Raw genomic sequence first — 14,310 nt, forward strand, 5'->3', positions numbered from 1 at the left:
CAGTGTTATATTACTACTGTTGGCTGGTCAGATTATTCCACCTACAGTTGCCAATCAGAATTATTTCTATTTTCATGAAAAATATCAAGGTCATTCATACTAAATGGCAACGAGATTAAAGGCTAGTTTAATTAATTTATGTAGGTAAGACACATCAGGAATGAAGTGCTTCTAAATAAAGATTGGTGCAGGGCATACACTATTATTTCAAAATAATTAATAGAAAATTGATAAAATTGTAAAAATAAAGATAGAACATTTGTGTTTATATTTGTGTGTCTTATATAGATGTTATATTTGTTATTCTCGTGGAATTTTGTCTGATGCTTGGTCCGTTTCTGTGTGTGTTACATTGTAGTGTTGTGTCGTTGTTCTCCACTTATATTTATGCGTTTCCCTCAGTTTTAGTTTGTTACCCCGATTTTGTTTTTTGTCCATGGATTTATGAGTTTCAACAGCGGTATACTACTGTTGCCTTTATTTATATTCTAGTGCTCATATATCTTCTTTTCAATTTGTTCATATCAATATAGTTAAACTTGATGTATTTATAAGTTGAAGTTATCATATTTTTGCATTAACTTGTAAAGTTCATATCTTTTATTATCTTATCAGTAATATGCTGCTAAAAAATGTCCCAGTGAAAACTGTTTACCTGAGCCGGAGTTATTCCTTCGTTTAATAACCTTTAATAACTTTATCAATTATGTATGGCTGTTCTACGGAATGATCTTATCTCGACTTCTCCAAAACTGAGCTTCTGAAAAAAAACCCCACCATAATAACACTAGTACTAAAGGGGAATTGAAATTTGAATTAAAATGATATCGAACGTTTTGTAGAAGACAGAGTTCATTTTATTGATATGTTTCCGTTTTATATGAAGGTAATGCAATATTTCCATTTCATATGAGTTTCTACATTAAGCTACATAGAATAATACTTGTTAATACATTTCCCACACCTTTCTTTTTTTACTAGTCTTTAATGAGTTTACTGCATAGGGAATTTGGGGGTTTTGAAGTATCTTATAACTTGATTGGTGTTTGTTAAATACTTATTACTTTAAGATCTGCTTCATTGAATATACCAGATACGACAAATTGATATGTATTCAATGTCATTTTAATAAAAGTTACAACAATGCATATCATAATTTCGTACGATGTACACGTGTTACTGGAATAAATATCCTTAAAATTTTGAATACAAAAAGTCTAAGAACACACAACATGTAAGAGCATAATAAAGCAATAGGTCTGAAAAGGGACAACAGGAACTTTGGTTCATTTGCTTCAGAACTGTGTCACAAAAGAAAAAAAACATAAGATTCAAAAAGACATGACTAAAAAGGTATGGAATGAAAAGTTGAGCAATAATAATAAACTAAATTACTAGTAGGAAAATAAAAGAAAAATACAGGGGGGATTGTGAATATTTCTGTTTTTACAGATAGTTAGTTAGTTCGGCGAGTGGGTGTAAAACAGTGATTATTCTAGTTAGTCAATACCTTCATATATTCAGTTATAAAGGATTTAAAGGAATTAATCTGCAATATTTGAGATACGTAACCAAATGAAGTTTAATCTTATAGTATCATCAATAATACATTTTGCATATATGATAAATCAACTTTTCACTTTTGTTCTTAACACAGACAATGTTTACATTTCGACATTTCCGGTTCAACACACGGAGAAAGGTGTATTCATGATCAAACATGTAACGTGGTTAGGTGATTAGTATATATTGAGAGATAAATATTGTGACTGTGTGTCATCTTGCTTATTTGTTTTTTCAATATGCAGAACAGATTCACACTTTTCACAATTTTAAACAATTCATTTTGTGTTCAATCATTGCGTCTCGATGATCGTCAGTTCCCTTATTCATTTTTTTAAAAGCGTGAATTAGGTAATCTATTCGTTTTTAACATCGTTCAAGACCGAGAGTTAAAATCATTCCTCAGTAAAGGACCTAAATATCGTCCCCGTCAGTTATTAATTGGAATGAGTGTTGTAATGTCATCCACGACTCACTCCGTACTTACTGTTTGAAATGGATAAAACGGGAAAAAGCTGACAAAACACCTTTGGACTCTTTCTTTAATTCAGTAATGAACATAGTTGATATACGTATTAAACATGTTAAAGAACATTTTATTATTAACAATAACCACAATAAACCTATTTCTCGTATCAAACATAAACTAAAAGAACTAGCCAAGGAATTTGTTTTTGTCCCGGCCGATAAAGCTGCTAATAATATTATTATTGTTTGACGTAAATTTTACATTGAGATTCTGAAAAAAGAAATTACCAATTCACCAACATTCGAACTGACTCTATTTTCAGAAATCGACATCTGTAACAAACATAAACTTTTAGCTACCGCTTTACAAGCAGAACCGAATACAATGAAAGTCCCTACTATGTATTGGCTTCCGAAGCTACACAAAACACCTTACAAATATAGATTTATTTCGTCTTCAAGCCATTGCTCCACTACTAAATTGTCTATTCTTCTTACCAGTACACTTGGTACAATCAAAAACCTGATAATAAATTGTTCAAATAAGGCCTTCGAAAATAGTGGAAATAATTACTTTTGGAGTGTCAAGAACTCGTTGGAAGTACTTGATAAATTGCATGCTTATATTGGTGATTTTGAATCTGTTCAAAGTTTTGATTTTTCTACCCTGTATACCACATTGCCTCACATTCTCATTAAGAAAAAATTCACCCACCTAATTAAATGGGCATTCAAAAAGTCAGAATGTGAATATTTATGTTCAAACTCTTTTAGGTCATTTTTTAGTAGCAATAAACAAAAAACTATGTCAATTGGACATGCTTTGATACTATATATGCCCTTGAATTTTTACTAGATAACATTTTTGTTCGCTTTGGAGATTCCGTATATCGTCAGGTTATTGGAATTCCAATGGGGACTAACTGTGCACCGCTTATTGCGGACCTGTTTTTGTATTGCTATGAGTAAAAAATCAGCAAAGACTCATCGAAACAACATCTCATAAACAAATTTAATAATACTTTTAGATATTTGGATGACATTTTGGCTCTCCATCATGACGACTTCAGTATGTATACTAAAGAAATGTATCCTGTTGAACTTACTTTAAATAAAGCTAATACTAACAATGACCACTGCCCTTTCCTCGATCTTGATATCTATATCACTAACGGAAAGCTTAATACTAAAATTTATGATAAAAGAGATGATTTTTCATTTCCTATCGTTAATTATCCATTTTTAGATGGTGACGTTCCCTTGTCACCATCTTACGGTGTTTATATATCTCAACTTGTACGATTCGCTCGTGTATGTAACAATGTTTTAGATTTTAACGAGAGAAATTTATGTATTACTGAAAAATTATTACACCAGGGTTTTCGATATCACAAACTAGTCAAAACATTTACTAAATTTTATCATCGGTATAAGGACATCATTCGTAAATATAGCTCAACATGCAGACTTTTTATACGTTCAGGTATTTCACATCCAATTTTTTATGGAAATATTCTTTATAAAGCACAAAAATGTCAGTATTCACCTCAGAAACTAACAAAACCTTTAAATAGACTTATCAAGAAGGGATATAGTTACGATACTGTTGTCAGGTCACTAAAGATTGCTTATTTTGGCGTTAATGTTGATTCACTTATAGGGTCTTTGCATCGGAACTAAACACATTTATTATTAAAAACCCAGTTGTTGGCATGACACGGGTTATGTTCTTTTCATATAAGTAATGATGGTATGATACTAAACCCCTAACGGGAAGGATTGTGCCTGATATTCATATGATGAAATCATAATCTTTCAATCAGTTTAATTGAAGTCTGGAACTGGCATGTCAGTTAACTGCTAGTAGTCTGTTGTTATTTATGTATTAATGTCATTTTGTTTATTTTCTTTGGTTACATCTTCTGACATCAGACTCGGACTTCTCTTGAATTGAATTTTAAATGTGCGTATTGTTATGCATTTACTTTTCTACATTGGCTAGATGTATAGGGGGAGGGTTGAGATCTCATAAACATGTTTAACCCCGCCGCATTTTTGCGCCTGTCCCAAGTCAGGAGCCTCTGGCCTTTGTTAGTCTTGTATTATTTTTAATTTTAGTTTCTTGTGTACAATTCGGAAATTAGTATGGCGTTCATTATACTGGAGAAGAATTATACATGCACTTCTAGGAAAGGGTGTATACTTACTATTTGTAGTTTTCCTCTAAAGTACCGTTCGCCATATTTTTATAGTGAAGAAGTGCTACAAAATGTTAAAATGATTGTATCAAAACTGTATGCTTTTAATTTTGGGTAAAGCTCTGTAGTATGTCATTTCATGTCGCAGCAGACAAAGTTTAATTTGAGCGCTCTGTTAAACGTTGGAGATGACCAATTTTAGTTTATTTTTTTTCAATTTCATAATTCACATTTAAAACATTGATATTGACTTTTCTTTTTTTTAATCTGAACGTCTGTCTGTGTTCTGTTTTAACTTCGTTTGTTCATTATAATATCAAACTATTTGTAAAATGAAATAATAACTAATAGTTTTAAAACTTATTAATGATGGCTTCTGACTATTGTTTAAACCATAAGTGTCCAAATCATGAATGTTTCTTGTATCTGTTAATAACAATTCCATTCAATTCCATTCCATTCAATTTTGTATTGTCATAACACTACAGATTTATAGGGTGTGTCATAACATAAAATGATATTGCGAGAATGTCCTAGTAAACATCAATGTTCAAAGTCTGCTTTCACGGCATATTGAGTCAATAACAACATGCAACATTTCAAGTAACCATTCATTTGATTTTAAAATATCAGAGTAAATGTAACTTTGTGTTCTTTCATGTTAAAGCATGTATTCCAATTGAACCAGAAGAAATACGTAAAATATATCAAAGATAACACAAGTTATTGTAGTTCGCATTAAAATTAATATTTTATAAAACGCAATCCTACCGTTCAACGTCTTAATCAAAGTGGTTATAAATGCATGTAACGGAAAGTCAGTTTCACATATCTAAGTTTAATAAACAAAAAACTTTAAACAGTTCTTTCGTTTGAGAAGTGCTTGTTAAAACATTACCATGATTATGATTTTTACATGCTGAAATGATTTGCATGTATTCTAAAACTGTATTACTTTTACTTTGAAGTATCAAGATACAAATCAGGGTATTCTTATAGAAAGCCACGTGCTATTTTTACAAGAAAAGATAATAAACGGGTTTGCTGATATAATTTAAGCTTATACTTAAGTGTTGTACTTTTTCTGTCAGAACTGTTTTCTCATAAGTATATGTATTTCGTAGATGTACGTTCATGGGAGGAGTATTAACATTATTATTTTTTACCGAGTTGATGTTATAATCAATCAGCTTAAGAGCATGCCCAAGGAGTCTCTCCTTATTGAAAAGCATGTAGTGTATTTAGAGAGCATTGCTTTCCAGTACTATGAATATTTTAATTTTGAAATATCCGACAAGTGTGCTAAAACAAAATAGTTTACAGTATCAAAATTGCTTATGACATTTATAATAAGGATACATAAATAAAAGATCTAAATATTATGAATGTGCGTAATTTAGCCATTGCACAAGTCATGTCTCATTTGACTGTCCATGACGTTAAAATACTAAATCCTAAGGATGCGTTTTAGTTGATTTTTTTTATTATTTATTGTTTTTGGCTTTCAACTAGCTGTCAGTAACTGCCAGTACTCTCAAATCGTACTTTTTTTTAATTTGACCTGTTGATACTATTTATAATGCTTTTTTGTAAGTTAATGTTTACTTATTCAGGGTTATATCGGGTCTAACTACCAGATTTGATAAGTGTTTGTGTATAACTATAAATTTTCACTTCTTCGTACTATGAACATCAAAATTATTTATTTTGTAAAAATATTTCCTTTCTCCTTTGAAAAAATATACCTAACAACAAAATTATTTTCATTTACCTGTGTGTATTATTGTAAATGGTGGATTTTTGTTAAAGGTTATTACTGTTTTTCAGAAATTGTTTAACATTTCATAGCGGTATTACACAGTTACTTTAATTATTCACACCTTATTTTATTGATTTTGTTTTAACATTGTATCATAGGTCAAATGTATTCATTCAGTGTATGTTCACTTGTGTTAATATGTCTTTTGATTGAGTTAAGCCATTTCAACTGATATTTTAAAGTGTGTCTTTCTTTGTTGTGATGTTACACTATTGTTTCAGATAAGGGTAAAGGTTGGTACCTAGTTGTGGTTTGTTGATGTGATTCATAAGTCTTTCCCGTTTCTTGTTTTTTATATAGATTAGACCGTTTGTTTCCCCCATTTGAATGGTTTTCAACTAGTCATTTCTTTAATACAGATTTTATATGATTATGTGCCATTCCTGTATCATTTTTCTCAATCTTTTGTTAGCCGCTGATCGAGTTTAAAAATAATGTGACTGGTATAATACAAAAGGAATAAAAAAAATAGCCACTTGTGCATGAAAAATTGCCTCAAACCAGAAACCTCTTCAGGGTTGTGTAAGTAGTGTAAGTAGTTTTGTCATTTGGTTTATAGAAACCTTGATGTGTCTTCGCGCTAACATTTTCTTTCTTTAACATATAACCTTGTATACCAGTAATTATAAATCTACCACTTGTTATATAAAGCCTGTTATTTGTTATACCTTTTATGTATGATTATTCTATCAACATGATGTGAAGACACGTTGATTGACCAAATGTTTTGTGGGATTTTTTCTTCTTTGGCGATTCATTTCTTTAGACATCAGATATAATCAATCAATCTGAATAATTCGTGATCTTTCAATACTCTTAAATGGGACCGAGCTTGGAATTTGCCTGATTATTTTGACGTATTGAAGATTGATTAATGGTATTGCTTCTTTGCATATGAAATAATCTATTGAAAAGAATAGCGGAGTGTTCATATAATATATTCCGGTATTGTTTCCGGAAAACTTTTCTTTCATCTTTATACATTGTAGATCTCAAAAACATCCTGTTTTTCGTTTTGTTCTTCTGACGACGTGTATGGCATAATTATAGGTTTGGTGTTAAACGATGGGTAACCTTTGTAGATAGATTCGAATTTTTATAGAAAGTGTTTTGTGCTTTTGTCTAAAACACGGTCTTAATTATGACAAAACAATAAATGAATAACAAGTATGACAGATAGCAACCACCGACAACCACTGAACTACAGCCTCCTAGATGGGGACAGGCACATACTCATTATGCAGAATTTGTCGAGGTTAAACATATATTCCCTTCACCCCTCTGCCCAGCCAAAATCTACTCCCCAAAAACTTACATATTGATTTAATAGCACAACAAAATAAAAAAGTATTTCTTTTTTGCATCTTTGTCATACAAAAAATGATAAAAAAGAAAAAAAATGTACAACATAGTTTACAGATGATTTTCAAATCAATAAACTGTGTATAGCGTTTCTATACTGTCTGGTCAGCTAGTTTACCTACAAATGTCCATAACGATTATTTCCACTCATTAAAAAAAATTAAGGTCTGTCATACTAAATGTCAAAGTAATTTAAAGCGTGTGAATACTAATTAATTTCTGTAGGTAAGTAATAAAATGAATGAAGGTCGTCTGTATAAATAGTTGTGCAAAAAAATCAGTTTAAAATAATAAATAGAAAATCAATATTTAAACCCATCGCAAAGTTGGGTTGTTTTTAAATTTCTGTGTCGTATTGACTTGTGACCAACATGTTCTTTTGTTCATATCAAAATAGTCCCCTAACTTGAGGTATGGTCAGTGGAAACTAATACTGCAAAAAATAAAGAAATAGCATATTCCTCTAACTTCATGTTCTTCTGTTAATACGATGTGTCTAAAATGGGGTGACTATATTGAACTCAACTATCTAATCAATAGATACAGTCAAATCTGCCTCATATTTTGACTTATGTCTAGAAACTGTCGAAGAGGGTCTGTTGAGAACAAAGCTTTACGACAAAAAAGATAATTTAAGCTTCCCAATTAGAAAGTCTCCATTTATATGTAGCAACATTTCAGTAGCACCTGCATATTGAATTAATATCTCCAAGTTGATAAGATATTCCAGATATTGCATTGCTGAAGGATTTCCTTGATAGAGGATTGCTGCACACATGGAAGGAAGCGTTCCAAGAAGGGAACCTTTCGAAAACAATTCTCAATCACGAGTAGGGTTGACCGTTATGGAATATCTATTTTACAGGTGACGATGAATATTTCCTGATTATTGTTATCATAATCCCGTTCTTTTTCTCTCGAATGAAACCTACCGATAAAGACTTATCACCGGATATGTACTTTAATGAGATTCACCACGTGTGGAGCAGGATCTTGCTGTTCTGTAGCAACTGAGGTCACTAACGTTTTTGGGGGGTTCGTGTTGTTCAGTTTTCTCTGTTGTGTTTTGTTTACTTTTGTTTTTCTTCTGGTCGTTTTTCGTATTATCTCATTACCTTGTCAAAGTAGATGTCTCTTTAGCATCTTCTGTCTATCCTCTTCCAAATTAATATTTTATTGTTATTATACCTTTATTTTAATCATATATTATCAAACGTTAAGTTCGTATACTTTATTTTATTATCAGTTATATTCTTAAAAAAAACAACTTCCGTGTTTATTTTTGAAAGAGTTTTTGATTCGTTTAACGACCTTTAATAACTGTATGAATTATGTATTGCTGATCTATGAAATGATCTTATCTCGTCTCCTCCAACAAGCATTTGAAAAAACATAATAATGATAGTATCAAATGAGAAATGCATTTTTGATTAAAATGATATCGAACGTTCTGTAAAAGACAACGATACTTTTTTTTATTGATATGATTCTGTTTCATGTGAATTGATTGCTGCATTAAACTTGGAAGAATTATAGTTATTCATACATATATCATACCTTTCTTCATTTTCTACAGTCTTTAAAGAAGTGCGTGAAATCGTTAGTTGTTATGTTGTATTTGAAGTATATAATTACTTGTTTGCTTAATACTTACAATTCAAAGCATGTAAGTGCATTGACCAATTATTAATTTGACATAAAGTCAAACCCCGCAAATAAAAGTGATCATAACACACATTATTTTCGCTCGAAAAACACGTGTCTGGAATGTCCCCCTCCCATCCAAATATCAAAAGTTCGGTCTTTAACAGGTTTGATTAAATTATTATACCTTGATTTCCAATTAGAAGTGAACTAATCACATTTGAAGGTGTGATCATTATCTTTACAATTTGTTATAATTTGTAAATATGAGAGCTAGTTTTTTTCCATAGTTTATTGAATGAATATGTTTTCTATAATATAGTATTTCTTCTCAAAACGATCTGAATAGCTTTTATTCTTTGGTTATCCTATCTTATGGATACAATTAACATTATTTCACCAAAGAATTATAATTGTGATATATAGCAAGATGTTCGACGATACATAACTCTTTTATTCTATTCAGGGTAATTGCAGACTTTTAACTTGTTTGTTTTTCTTTTCAGTGCGAAACTCCAATGAATTTCTGCGAAATAAAATCCACAAGTCAACGCCTGGACCAAAACTGTCAATAGATATAACAGATTACAACACGACTTTAAGTTGACAGAAGACAAAACTGAAAATAAATGGTCATAGTCGTTTCTCAGGGGATAAAAACGGCATTATACTACGAACAAAGATATGCATAGCATATCGTTGGTGATTATTCGACCGTAAATATGATAAGAAATATAAATAATGGAGAGCTAAATAACCATGAGATGTGATTGCCAATATTTTTTAAATAGATGAAATTTTATCAATGTGTAATAGATGGTTTTGTTTTCGCAAACAATTGAAACAAAAAAAAAAATAACAAAATAAAACTGATAGATAGAGTTATCATAGTATTAACAAAAATCTATAACATGTATTTGTATCTTTAAAATGTACAGAAAACCACTGTTATAGAAGCATTCACTCCACGCAAGCCTATGAGAGCATATACCGAACATAAAACTTTTTTTTATTTTCCTATAGATTAGACTCAGAGTAATGTAATGCCGACTGTAAACGTATCAAAGGCGGTTTTATTCTAGTTATAAAACATCAACAAGCATTATACATTAACTAATGTAAATGTGTTTGTGAACTTCAGCTCCGAACATCTAATAACAACAGATTGTATATGTATATTTTGGCATACTTTATGGTTTTTATATTTTTGTTTCATTTCTCAATTTCCTTATCAACGAGTGAACGGCAAATATTCAGTGAACATGGTACAAATGGTATATGATCAAGGAAAGCAAGTATTGTGACAAAAAAAGCATAACTAAGGGGTAGCACAGGGTGCTTATTTCCAAAACTGTGTTGGTTTGGGTTTTTTGTATTTTCTTCCCATTTCCCATTTGTTCCTTATTTGTTCAAGGTTCCACCTTTTTCGCTTATGATTATCAATCTATTTCGTAATATTTGTTCACTTTTCTAAGTTTTTAAACATGATAATTGTGTCTGACCATGGACATTATTTATTGGCTAAATTAGTCGATATACTATTTCAAGGTCTGGCGTTCAAAGTTTTAAACCTGATATCTATAAAGAGCTTATTTGTAATATTAAGTGTTGCAAATAAAAACGTACCTTAGTATTGAAAAGTGAAATAATAATAAAAAACGAACTCCAAGGAAAATTCAAATCGCAAAGTCTCTCATCAAATAGCAAAATCGAAAGCTCAAACACATCAAACACATCAAACGAATGGAAAACAACTGTCATATTCCTGACTTGGTACAGGCATTTTCCTTTATAGAAAACGTGGATTAAATCTGGTTTTGTAGCTAGCTATACCTCTCACTTGCATGACAGTAGCATAAAGTTCCATTATATTGACAATAATGTGTAAACAAAACAAACCGGTATGATAGTTAACATTGTCAAAAATAGAGATACAGCGATCAACATTGTATTATAATCTTAATCACAATGAAAACAAACAAATATTTCAACAAAAGCACATAAGCACAAATTGAATATAAAAAAATAGTATATGTGCTTTTAATACAGAGCGAAAACCCGGATGAGTCCAACAAATTAACATTATCATAAACATAAATAGTGTCAATCATGCAATATTATTTAGTTAAACAGTATTGATAAGATGTATAGCAGGTAATAAGTATTTCTAACAGGATTACTTTATTTATAAGTGCATGTTTGTGAACGGTTTTTGGAAAAAATAGCAATAAGCGGAATACATTTTATAGTTGTTTGTTACATATATTTTTCTTGTTGTACAGTTAAGGATTATAGTTATTATCTGTTCAATAAAAATGAAGATAGTATTTCATTTTTTTTTACTTGGAATGACTCAGTAGAAGTCAATAGAAAATAGTTGTTACAATTATTAACAATTATACAAAGTTAAATCACAAAAATACTGAACTCCGAAGAAAATTCAAAACGAAAAGTCCCTAATCAAATAGCAAAATCAAAAAATCTCAATCAAATCAAACGAATGCGCAACAAGTGTCATATTCCTGACTTGGTACTTGGTACAAAATGTTCTTTGACAGAAGTTTTACAATGAGGATGCAGATATTAAAAAAAACATGGTATGTACTTATACGATTTTCGTAACAAATATATGGGATATGATACCACTTGAATTAAGTTATTGTTTATGTGCATGTACTGATTTGTGTCGTGGATTGATATCACTTATCCCTTGTTTTTCTATCATTATGACAACATTATTTATAAACCAATCGAATTAAAAAAAATCGTCCTTCCAATTTTTGTATCTGGGTAGAAACTAATCTTTGATTAACATTTTAATGCGATTCGTTTATTTATATTTTGAGTCAGGACTATTTGTTTCATTTTAACTTTTTCTGTATTGAAACTCTGTACAAATTTACTTTAAACATGCAGTTAACAGATTGTGTCTTCCAGTGCTGATTTATGAAGTTGTAGTATAAAATCAAATCCGAAATACAGCTGTAGCTGATTCAACTTCCGGTACAAAGTGGTCAATTGCTACGTGGGATAGGACAAATTAATAAATTATAGACTTTATAGTTTTGAGGATTAGAGAAATACTCGATATAAACCAGTTTGTAAGGTGACTTATTCATTGTTTATATCCAATAAATGTATAGCAGGCCACAAGAAACTGACGGAAATGTGACAGAAAGACACCTTCAAGATAAGGAAAATGAATAATAAACTTAAGGATTAGTTTTGATGGCAAATGAATCTTTCCGGTTTCTATTAATCTTTTTTCTAAAACTAGGTATATTATGTAATGCTTTTCATTATTCTAGATTGAAATGAATTTTAATTGCTTTCTTTGGAAAAATCTATAGTTGAAAAGGTTGATTAATATTGAATTTCTATTGCTTTCACTGTATCCTGACCTATTCTTTATTGCTTACCACCACTTTATTGATGCAAGAGTCTTTCGATTTAAAACATGATAGAAAAGTCTATTCATTTCAGAATATGATATTTTCCGGGTTTAGCTTTATTTTGATTTAGATTTAAAAGAGATGTGTACTACAAGGATACAGCATCACTGAAACAAGATCAAACCAGAACAGACATTTAAAGAGATAAAATATAATGGAATTTTCAACATTTGACAAGTATGTAATCTCTACATCATCCTGAGTCTAGAAAAGTTATGATTCAAGCATTAGATTATATTGCTAACTATTTGCCAGGAACACACACAAATAAACTCATAATAGATACCAGGATAGAAATTTTGTATTTGCTCCGGAGGCGCGTTTCGTCTACATAAGACTCATCACTGGCGCTCAATAAAAAAGTGTTCAAAAGGCAAAATAAAATACGAAGTTGAAGAGAATTGAGCACCAAAAAATACTAAACGTTTTGTCAAATTCAGCTAAGGTTATCTATTCAAAAGGGTAGAAAAGCCTTAGTATTTAAAAAATTCAAAGTTTTGTAAATCACTTAAAAAATATATCAACAAACGCTTTCATCAACGAGGCTATTTACACGATGTAACTTTTGAAATCACATAAACATGTGGCGGAATTAAACAAGTATTTACATGCAGGAACCCATTTTTTAAACAACAATTTACACGTAAGAACATAAAGATATAAATTGAAAATAAGGAAAATGCAATCAATTATGAACGAAATGGAAAAGATAAATCTATTCAAAATAACTAGTAAATATGTTTTCGGTTATTTCCCTTTCATAGCAATTAACTGTTGTAATTACATTGAAAGCATTAACATTTTATGGTTTTATACCTAATAACTCTGTTGATTTGATGCTGGATGTTAACTGTTTTATTAGACCGTATTGGTAGTAACTTTCTGAAATAATTGCTTTTTGTCATATAACTCCCATGAAGACAGATACAGATGAAAACCATTTATTCGCAATGTACCAATATATGTGGTTGAATATAATTTGACACCAAATATTGACAAATTGCTTGTCTTATCGTCAATGATATGTAATGTACTTTATACATTGTTCATAAGATCAAGTACTCTTAACTATCTATCATTCATATTCTTAGTGGCCTTCGGCTGTTGTTTGCTCTTTGGTCGGGATGTTGTCTCTTTGAAATATTCCCAATCCCATTCTCAATTTTTCTCATATAAACATATATCCCATTAAAAATGTGAAAAGAAAACCGCGTAAAACAGACAGAAAAAAACTAATGACGCGGGTCCTTAATTTCATTATTCTTTTACTTTGTAGACTTATTTCTCTTTTTTTATATATTGTTTTTGTCTTTATTCTCTTTTCGTGATATTTCAGCACCCCATTACTAACTTTTCTTTATTCTTAATATCCATTTTTCGGTAGTTTTTATGTTTTTGTCCCTTTGTTCTGCATATTTTACTCATTATTCTCTATTCTGTAAACCCCATCCAGACCCTAAGCTAAAGTTTAAAAACCTGAAATACGTTTACTTCAATAAACCAGTATCAAACTTCTTTCAGATTAAAAAAGAATGAATTCTAAAACTGGAAAATGGTCACGAATTTAATAAGCCTGTTAGTAATTTTATTGAAAAGAGAAAGAGACGGAGAATATTGAACATAGTAAATACTGCTCTGTTGTTGAAAACATGTGTTCTCTTTTTTGTTTTTATTGTGTGTATGTTGCTTTCCAATTGACGTGCACTCCACATTTCTTTTTCTAAGCTCAATCATACCAGAACGAATTAGGCCAATAAAATACAGGTGTAGGTAATATTGAATTATTGATAAAACTATTCTCCGT

General features: G+C 30.4%; 1 long non-coding RNA gene across 1 annotated transcript in view; it reads left to right on the forward strand.

Annotated features, from left to right (window-relative positions):
- The window catches only part of LOC139511591 (uncharacterized), a 29,049-nt gene extending 17,668 nt beyond the window's left edge, over window positions 1-11,381 (forward strand). Inside the window, exon 2 of the long non-coding RNA XR_011662052.1 lies at window positions 9,561-11,381. This is a non-coding gene — a long non-coding RNA (uncharacterized lncRNA). The remainder of the gene's footprint in view (window positions 1-9,560) is intronic.
- Window positions 11,382-14,310: the final 2,929 nt, after the last annotated feature.

Source organism: Mytilus edulis, chromosome 2, assembly GCF_963676685.1.
Source record: "Mytilus edulis chromosome 2, xbMytEdul2.2, whole genome shotgun sequence".
NCBI classification, from domain to species: Eukaryota; Metazoa; Mollusca; class Bivalvia; order Mytilida; family Mytilidae; genus Mytilus; species Mytilus edulis.